Genomic DNA, 9,205 nt, shown 5'->3' with positions numbered 1-9,205 from the left:
TATTCTCCTCACCTCAACCCTCCCCCGCCCCATCCTTAACCTTTAGCAATCAGACAATTAAGAAGAATGAAAAGAGGAAACGAGAGGTTTTGAAGATGACCGTGTACCCAGCGAGCGAAGAGGCCGAGAAGGAGAAAATGAAGCATGGAGAGCCCTTTATGCCTGCAATCACTACAAGAAAAATGTCATTCAACAACACTTAAACGACAACGGTTTTATACTAAACCGTTGTCTTTTTGCCTTTTAACAACGGTTTTAACAAAAACTGTTGTCTTTTAGTAATTTTTTTGGCCTATGACAACGATTTTTAAAAACTGTTGTCTATTTATGTTTGTTGGGGATAAAACAACGGTTTTTAAAGGGTACAACAATAGTTTTTAAAAGCTGTTGTCTAATTGCTTTTTAGGATTTAGATTAATTACGCCGTTTTTAAAACGTGTTGTTAAATGCAATTGTTTTTTCTTTCGCCCTTTCTTTGTATTATGTTTTGCCTTTTTTGTCTCTTTCCAAAACCCTACTCTTCGGCGATTCGCCCACTTCGCGCCCTGCCTCCCCACTCCTCCTCACCACGCCTTCTTCGCCGCCTCCCTCCTCACCCTCTTGCCTCCTCCCTCCACCCCCTCTTGCCTGCTGCCTCGCCTTCTTCGGCCCCGCCTCTCCTCATTTCGGCCCGCCACTCCTTACTCAGCCATCCTCGCCTCCTCCTCCTCAAGCCTCGACCTTCTCATCCTCCTCCTCCTCCTACTCCTCGTCTTCCCTTTTGATTCTCCGGCTGGGTTTGATTCGCTTTTGAAGCATCCAGAATCGGCTTGTTCCTCCTCTCAACTCGTATGATCCGCACAGGCGTCTCTTCCGTCTTCTGCAGATCGAATTCCGATTTTTTTTACGACCGAATCATGGGATGCGAAGATATATGGCGACTGGCACCGAGAAAGGAAGCATCTCGGTAGAATTCCATGGGCTTTCATTTGCTCGGATTCTCTTTATGTTACATGGGTTTTCTTTTGGAGTTGAACTCCAAAGACAAAGCTTGGCATGCTGAGGACTTTCTCAGATTTCAGGTTTTTCTTGGGAGGTTTGCTTTGTGTTTATAATGGCATTTTCTGCATGGGAAAAGCTTGAAGAGGGGAGGTTTTATGCTTGCTGGTGTGTTGATTTTGTTGGGGTTGGGTTTTCGGCAGAATTCTGTGCAACTCCAGTGTGCGTCTGAATGGGTGCTTGTGTGCTATAATCAGTTCTTTGATTTTAGTATTTATGGAGGTTGTTGAAGGTGGAGCTTGGAGGTGTTACGATGTTTCCAAATGATGGGGATTTCAATGTTGTTTCCCAAATGATGGAGAGATTTGAGAGTTCAAAGCTGATCTCAAATTTGAGCTTGGCATGCTGTGCTTTTTATCAACTTTCAGAGCTGGTGATTTTTTTGGAGCTTGTGACTGGGTTTGAAGAGCTGAAGCTTTTGTGGAAGGGTGGTCCTTGTTAGAGTCAGCGTAGAAGAAATTGGTGGCGTAAAAGGACATTTTGGACCGATAAATGCTATGGCTTTCAACCCTGATTGGAGAAGGTTTGAATTCCTACTCAGCTTTAACGGAATAATCAATTCTCATTGGCCTTCTGAATGATCTAAAATTCAAAATAAAAATTTTCCACTGAAGTTTAAATTGATTTCTCAATTTTTTGATTGGTGTGTCTGTATTTCATTTATCCTAGCCCGCTGTATGTATTCTTGTATTTTTTTTTTCATATTTTGTTTTATTCACGAAATAGTACTCTAAACACTTGATTTTCGATGTATAGTTGATGAAATTGGGTTTATTGTATTCTTAGTGGCTATAGAAAACGAGTAATCTTTCAGTAATTAATTACAAAATTTGCATATTGTATTGCTGTTCTCTTTTTCCCCCCTTTGGCTAGCACCTTTGATTATTGACCCAATGGTAACAGCATTCTGGTCATTGATTGGGATCGATTGAGATATACGTTTTTGTTTCTGATTGAGCATCTAACCATGGACCAGTGCATTTGATAACCAAAGCACAAATGATTTTGTTAGTCTTTTTAATTGAAATATATAGGAAAAGTGGTGGTACATGTATAATTACATTCGGTTGGGATATTTTTTCCTTATAAATATTGATCATGTCTTAAGGTTAAAGAGATAGTACGCTGACTCTAATAGATGATTTATTGACTGGTGGAAGATTTCTTAAACTTAGAATGAAATTTTCTTAAACTTGTTAGATCCGATGGAAGGATCTCCGGTAGGCTCAGTGGAAGGAATTTGATCACAAATGTCGTTGCAGTTGAGTGTTGTTTCATTCTTACTCGTCCTTGTAAATCGATACAATATGTCTCGTTATTTACTTACATTTCTGTCTCTTCTCTTGCATGGGTTAGATGAAGGTCGATACTCCTACAAGTTCCACCGACTCTAAACCTGGGTAAGTTTCTTCTCTTATGAAGTGCTGTTTCTTGACAATTGATTTTTTTGGAAATTGCAAAGGATTTCTCATGTTGAGTTGTTATTTTCTAAATTCATTTGTGGATTGGAAGAGACGTAGGACAGGGAGTTGTTACTCATTATAATCTTGGCCCAATCTGGAACATTGTGTTTATAATAGCATCCACTGTCTAGTGTTTCCATGTCCCTTTTCCTTGTTGAAACTTTTATCCAGCAGGGCACTAGTATTTTCTAACTCATATAAACATTTATTTGTTGAAGCTTCTGCTATTGTCAGAATTCTTGTTGATCAAAATCAGTGGTATTTTGGTGCAAGTTACTCCAAGTATTTGTTGTCAGATTTATAAAGTGTTCTTATAATGTTGAAAGAAAAATTTATAATGTGGACGTAGGAAGTTTCAGAATATTTACTGAACTAGGGTGGAATCTGGAATTTAATTAAATGCATCATCATGTAGAGATGCTGATAAAGTGGACATGATTAGTCAGATCAGTAGAGCTTCTGGTGTGTACAATCGTTGTATGTCATATCTTAATTTGCCAACTTTATACTTATAAAATGTAAGATGGAGTATGCGCCAAAGGATGATATGTTTGCTTGTTTGTTGCTTTAGGCTTGTGAAGGACATAAAGATACTGTTGCTTTACATTTGATTTCATCATGCCAAAAGTTTTTATTGTATGAACATGGAACATTAAAGTCCTTGAATGGCTAAGCATGCCAATGAATATTAAATTCTACAACAATTTTTGCAGTGTGATTGGTCCAATTGTTTTTGGACACAACAAAAACAACTAATGATCAACTAATGCTCTTCACTCTTCAGTCCTTACTAAAATGATTAAGATATTCTAAAGTTAGATTTCAGCCTGATGAAGAATATTCTTTGTGACTGTACAATAGTGCAAGCAGAGCAATTAAATGTGCTAGTTGTTGTAAGATTTTTACTGAAAATGTGTGATAATACATATAGTTTGTCAGGAGTAGGTTTATTTGCTAAAATCACTCATTTTACAATTTAACAACATTTAGGAAGTGCATTTCTCGGTGCTCTAGCATTATGTTTAGGCAAACTTATGGAATTAATTTCTATTTTTTTATCTAACAGAAGTGTTAAGTAATTATCTTTACAACCTTTTATTCTTGGACTTTTGTTTACAAAGCCGGTTAGCAATAAAGCTTATCAAGTGTTTAATTCTTTTAGTATTTATTTCTTGATTGACCATAAGTTATGATGTAGGTTATTGAGGATATGTCTATACAAGTCAATGTACCTGCTCTAGCAATGGAAGAGGTAAAAATATCTTTTGGAGTTGTCTTTTAGTTTATGGTAAAAACAGTTTCGAGTCACTGAAATACAATGGTTTTGCAGGTTGCTCCATTGGCCGTCTCAGATGCGGCTATGCTTGCCCCTGAGGAGATTTTTCATGGAAAAGGAAACATCAAAGAAGAGGCAGAGTTAACAAAAGAAGAGAGGAAAAGGAGACGGGCCAACCAGAAAAGAAGATTTCGAAGATTGAAAGGTATCCTTTATTCGCTTATATTTATGGTTCTGCTTATTTTCATGCTTGTCTACAATCTGTGCATAATGGTCAAAAAAATTAGTGGCGAACTTGTGACAGACATGATCCACCACTTAGAATTACATAGTTCTTGTGCACAGGATTGTATAATTTCATTCTGCTCTTTTTAGGTATCCTCAAGAGTATTGGGAAGAATGCCGACAACCTAAAAAAATGAAAAGACTTTAACAAATTAAGGAGCACTAGGAGCTACAATCCCTCCTCTTCACCGACATCTAAGTAGAAAATCTTGTGTTATATTGTTCTACCTTTGTTTTAATAGTGTTATCATTTTTTTGGTTGCTTATGAAATTTTGTTGGTTGCTTATGAAATTTCTTCAGAATGTTATAAATATTATTTTTGAATGTTAGAAAATTGTATATTAAATTTTATTTTAGAATTTAGTATTTTGAATGATTTATAATATTGGAAAATTGTGTATTAATTTTTTTTTTATTTTTTTTCTAAAAAAGACAACGGTTTTTCACCGTTGTCGTAGATAGTTTAAAACTGTTGTTGAAGACCCTGTTATTAAAGAACCGTTGTAAAAAATGTTGTCTTTGCCTTCAAAGACAACGGTTAAAAACTGTTGTCTTTGGCCACCCCTTTTAACAACACGGCCTTTAACAACAGTTCAAAATGGCCTACGATAACGGTGAAAAACCGTTGTTGTTTGACTTTTTTCTTGTAGTGAATTTTAGGGTTTTAGCAGGCAGACATACTTTGTTATTCTCGTACTGCACTCAATCTCTCTGCTTCAGAAGAAGGAGACCCCTTTACACAAGATCAGAGATCTCGGTATTGTTCTCTCTTCCTTCGGATTCCCTCACGTTGCCGACCAACCGTGCCATGGTGGTCGTGGGCGTCCTCTCGCTGTTCAGATCTTGTCGGCCCTTACCTTAGCCGGGAAGAGCGAAGAGAGGAAGGAGGACGAGGAAGAGAGGATCGGACGAGGAGGCAGAATGGAACGATTTATGCTGCGATTTTGCTTAGGACCGAAGCATGTGGTTTTGATCCTAATCGGGAGAGGAAGGGGCGTCGATCCAGGAAGGGAAAGAGGGAGATGAGGCTGAGAGAGATGGTCGGAGGTTTAGGTTTAGGTTTAGGCTGAGAGAAGGGGCGCGATATTGGTTTAGGTTTGGAGGGAACTTTGTGAAGTGTTGTAAATTTTGGCTGGTGGAAAAATTAAATTATTTTTTTTTTTGGTTCATTAACACCGGATTTTAAAAATCGCTGTTAAAACCGGTGTCTATTAACAAAAAAAAATGCGCTCATAGACATCGGCTAAAAAACCGATGTCTATGAGCGAAAATCTGCGCTCATAGACACCGATTTTTGAAAAAACCGGTGTAAAATACTCAAAGACATCGGTTTTTGCTTAAAACTGTTGTTGTTCCACCGATGTCTATGAGGATTTTTCTTGTAGTGCATAAATAATAACAATAACATAAACATAAATATGACATAAATAATAACAATAAGACAAATATATATGACATGCATATGATGTTACTTTACTATACAACTTACTAACTCTTTCAAAGAAGATGAAATAAAAAAATTATAGAATTTTAATGAACTGCATTATCAGAGAAACCAAAAATGAAGCCCAATCAAAATGAGAACATGCATGTGTTAATTCCCATACACAATAATGAATGAAAATTTACATACATATATATAGCATGCATGTGTTAATTCCAATATACAATAATGAATGAAAATTTACAGACATATATATAAATAGGAAAAGCCATGCATATTGAAGGTAGATATTTAGTGGAAGAAAATCATGAATCATGTGACAAAACCTAGCAACAACCGCAGTAAAAACCAACAATATCCTATACAAGCTAATAATAAACTTATGAGAAGACATAGAAGTGAATTGCCATGATATGAAATTAAGATATTAGGAACTTCAACAAGCATATCTCTTTGCCATTGACTACCTATTATTTGAACAAAATTGTAATCAACAAAAGGAATCAATTTTTTTTTTTAAAAAATCACCGTCTAGTTTTACTGGAATTGATTTACTGCAAAATTTATCAATTAGCATAAATTTGAAAATAACTTTATGCCAAAAAGGTTTATCTTTCATCTAGCACTTATGAAGGACTCTATGTTTATCCTTAATTTAGTTCATTATTAAGAAAGTCAAGATTATGATGTGAATTGTAGGATCTTGACCTGACCTAATTAGTTCATTATTATCCTCAATTTGTTTATCCTCGATGCCTTGAACATCTTTTTAATCCCTTTGTTAAATCTTCCATACTGAAAAAGGTATATCAACCATACTTGAATAGATATATCAACAATCAAATTCCTAAATAATCCCTCAAAATTTCAACGATCACTGATTTCTTGAGAATAGAAGACGATGAACTAGAAATCAGTCAAAGTAAGACCTTAGAAAGCAGATTTCTATAAGCATCAAACTAGATCCAAGAGAGGGCGGTAGAAGACTAACCCTATAAAATGTAAGACTGAAGACGCAAAAATGGTGGACGGAGACGCACGGCTGGAGACGCAAAAAACAGAGGATGTAGGAGCCTAAAGCTGGAGACGCGGGCTGGAGATGCGGAGAACGGAGATGCAAAGCTTGAGACGTGGAGGATGGAGATGCAAGCTGGAGATGAAAAAACGGAGGCATGGTTGGAGACGTGGAGGAAGAAGATGCAAGCTCGATCGAGATGGAAAATTGGCAAGGGGCGATAGAAGGCTGGAGACGCACGTACGAGTAGTTTCTAGGGCTTGGAATTACTTTTTGGCGTGGTTATTTATTAACAAGATTATAATTTTAATTAAGACTTGTAAAAATTAGAAGTGAGATGGGAAATTAGAAGTCTAATTAATTCTTATCTGACTACAACAAAAACATTAAAAGACAACGGTTAAAAATCGTTGTCGTAGGCCCTTTAAAACTGTTGTAATTGGTAGTGTTGTTAAATGTGCGGTAAAAGACAACAGTTTAAAACCGTTGTCTTTGACCACATTAGACAATAGTCATGCAACGAATTTAAAGTATTGTCTTTTAATACCAAAGACAACAGTTCTGCAATAGTATAAAACCGTTGTAATTACCAGTTTTGTAATAATTTTGATCGCAGATATGCTTTTGACAACAAATACACTGTTGTCTTTCTTCAAAATTTAGTTTAAAACCATTGTCTTTACATACTTTTCACAACGGTTAAACAATCGTTGTCTATATTGATTAGAAAATGCATCGTGAATAGATAAAACAATTTTTTTGCACACAAACTGGTACAACATATATACATTCACAAAAGCCATTTTCAGCATATATACATTCAGTTGTCTTTAATACATCTCTTGTCTCAACCAAAAACTGGTACAACCTATATGTACATTCACCTAAGTTAAGTTTATAAACTTTTACAATTACTACAAGCTATCCAAACATGACCACAAGTAGTATCCAATCATGACAACCACAAAAGCTGAGACCACAAAATTAAGTTTATCAGACCACAACCATGAAAATTAACTTGTCCTTTTCTGAATAGATCAAGTCAGGATTATGCAACAATCTTCACGTACTGGTCCTTTTTCTACATACAGAATTTCATAGACTTAGCTTGCAAACCCAGCTTTCTCCCTTTTCTGAAAATAAAATATAGTTAAAGTCATAGAGAAAGTAGAAACATGCATGTATAAACTGATAAACATTACAAACTGATAATTGAAACAGATAATCTAATAAACCACTACAAACTAAAGTGATAATTGAAACAAATAAGCCCCAAAAGTAGAAACCCAAATTATAAACTTCTTGCAGCTTTGCATCTTTTGCACAGTAAAAATCAAATTGTGAAGTACATAAATCTGGACCTTCTTGTTAGGATCTTAGATGGCTAGAGGGGGGGGGGGGGTGAATAGCCTCTTAAAAACTTAAACACAAATTTCTACAAAGAAACTTGTTAGCACAGCGGAATTAGGAAACTAAAACAAAGAAGAAATAAGCACACTAACACACGAATTTACGAGGTTCGGGGATAACTTGCCCCTACTCCTCGGCGTGTCCGTAAGGTGGACGACCCCTTGATCTTCAGTAGATCGCACCCCGGATAAATTCCGGCTAAAGATCCTCCTTCTCGGTGGAGTAACCTCTCCACAAAGTCTCAAGAAATATATATGTTAAAGCACAAGACTTACAGAGCTCGGTGGCAAAGAAGAATGAACTAAAGCTTACAACCACGCGAGGATCAGTGGAAACAGAGAACTCACAGACAGCAATTTCTCACCCGAGAGCTCAAGAACTTAGCACACCACAATGATCAACAGAACGTTTTTCACTTTCTTGCTTTCTTGTTCTTTCCTCTCGCTTTTTACTGCTTCTTAAGCCCCTGTTCTCCGCTGTCACGGATCGTGGTCAAACTGCACAGAATCATCGCTGCAGCCAATCCCTCTTCCTCCTTACCTGGTTCTCTGAACTCACACCAATGAAATCACAGTCTTCACTGGTGTCTTCTAAGCTCGAACCAATCACCAGGAGTCAAGCGGATCGCAGCCAGATCACACCAGTAGCCGTTGATGCTTCAAATGCACCATGCACCGCGAATCACAGCAGAAAGGCCATTTGTCGTATTCCTCTTATGGACTTAATTTGAAATTAGGCTTGGAATGATACCTGTGTTCCTGCAAACTCAAAAGCTAACAGCACAGAGGGTTATATCACACGAATCAGGCAAATCAAATGCAGTGGAGGAATCGCAGAAACAACAACAACTCTGATTGTGTGTGGATCGATCACCAGACCGATCCATGGACCGATCAGGGCATATCCTGATCGGTCCGTAGCTTGTCTGATCGGTCGTGGAGACCGATCAGACTGCAGGTGGATCGGTCTCCACGACCGATCCCCTCCTTCTTCTCTTCGCTATACCCTCTCCTGATCGGTCCAAAGACCGATCAGATTACACTCAGTGTGCTACTGAGTGTTTCCTGATCGATCAGATTACACTCAGTGTGCTACTGAGTGTTTCCTGATCGGTCACCAGACCGATCCATGGAAACTCAGTTTCACTGGATCGGTCTGCCGACCGATCCACTGTCTTATGTATCACTGGATCGGTCTGCCGACCGATCCAATGTACCATGGAATGTCCACTTAGGTCCCTCTCTGACCTAATTCGGTCCAGAGAACGAGCTGC

This window comes from Zingiber officinale, chromosome 5B (assembly GCF_018446385.1).
Source record: "Zingiber officinale cultivar Zhangliang chromosome 5B, Zo_v1.1, whole genome shotgun sequence".
NCBI lineage: Eukaryota > Viridiplantae > Streptophyta > Magnoliopsida > Zingiberales > Zingiberaceae > Zingiber > Zingiber officinale.
The sequence above is the reverse complement of the archived record's forward strand: the minus strand, read 5'-3'. Positions refer to the sequence as shown.